This window comes from Propithecus coquereli, unplaced genomic scaffold, assembly GCF_000956105.1.
Source record: "Propithecus coquereli isolate 6110/MARCELLA unplaced genomic scaffold, Pcoq_1.0 Scaffold20, whole genome shotgun sequence".
Lineage (NCBI taxonomy): Eukaryota > Metazoa > Chordata > Mammalia > Primates > Indriidae > Propithecus > Propithecus coquereli.
In genome coordinates this window covers 5374994-5376435 of record NW_012144967.1, presented here as the reverse complement: position 1 = coordinate 5376435, position 1442 = coordinate 5374994, and positions in this window count along the sequence as shown.

Here is a 1442-nt window from a genome sequence, read left to right as displayed (position 1 = left end):
ACTAGAACCTATATAGGACTCAAGAAAATCACCAAGAAAAAAATCAAAAAACCCTATTAAAAAGTGGGCAAAGGACATGAACAGAAACTTTCAAAAGAAGATAGACAAATGGCCAATAAACATATGAAAAAATGCTCAACATCTCTAATTATCAGGGAAATGCAAATCAAAACCATGATGAGATATCACGTATCTCCAGTGAGAATGGCCTTTATCAAAAAGTCACAAACAACAAATATTGGTGTGGATGCAGAGAGATAGGAACACTCATACACTGCTGGTGGGATTTCAAACTAGTACAACCTCTATGGAAAGGAGTATGGAGATACCTCAAAGAACTAAAAGTAAAACTACCATTTGATCCAGCAATCCTACTATTGAGTATCAATACAAAGGAAAAAAAGACTTTCTATTATAAAGACATCTGCACTCGAATGTTATAGCAGCACAATTTGCAATTGCAAAGATGTGGAAATAACCCAAGTGCCCATCAGTACATGAGTGAATTAATCAATGTGGTATATGTATACCATGGAGTACTATTCAGTCATAAAAAATAGTGAACTACCTATTGTATTATCCTGGATGGAGCTGGAACCCATTCTTCTAAGTGAAGTATCATAAGAATAGAAAAAGAAACATAACATGTGCTCACGATTAAATTGGTATTAATTGAACAACACTAATGTGCACACACGGGAAGTAACATTCACAGGGTTTCAGGGAGGGGGAAGGAGGGGACTTGTAAATTCATATCTAGCAGGTACAGTGCACACTGTCTGGGAGATGGGCACACTTGTTGGGTGGTGCAAAGGCAATTTATGTAACCAAAGGGTTTGTACCCCAGTAAATACTCAAAATAAAAAATAATGTCAATAAAGTGAATATAATCCCAGTAATAAACATGTTATTTTTTTTTGGAAAAATTAATCAGCTGATTCTAAAATTATATAGAAATGCAAAAGCTCAAGAATAGCCAAAGCAATCTTGTAGAAGATTAACTCTAGCAGATATAAAGGCATATTATAAACCTATTGGTAGTAAGACCATGTAGCATTGACACAAGGGTAGACAAATTGACGAAAGAAGTAGAAAATAGCAGAGGCAAATCCACATGTATTTGGTGACTTGTAACCTTATTTATGTCAAAGATAACATATTTGCAGTGCATAACGAAAAGGCCTTTTTGAAAAATGATGCTGGGTTATTTTAGTATCCGTGTGGATAAAATGAACCTTGACCTTTTCATACTGAAATATTAATTCCATATGAATAGCAAATCCAAAAGTGGAAGGCAAAATAAAGATTTCAGAACATACACAGGAAAATACTTCCATATCTGCATAATAAGCAAAGATCTTTGAAACTGGAAACAAAATTTTAATCATGAAGGAAAAAACATAATAAATCAGAGAACATTAAAACTAATCTTTTTTTCAAAA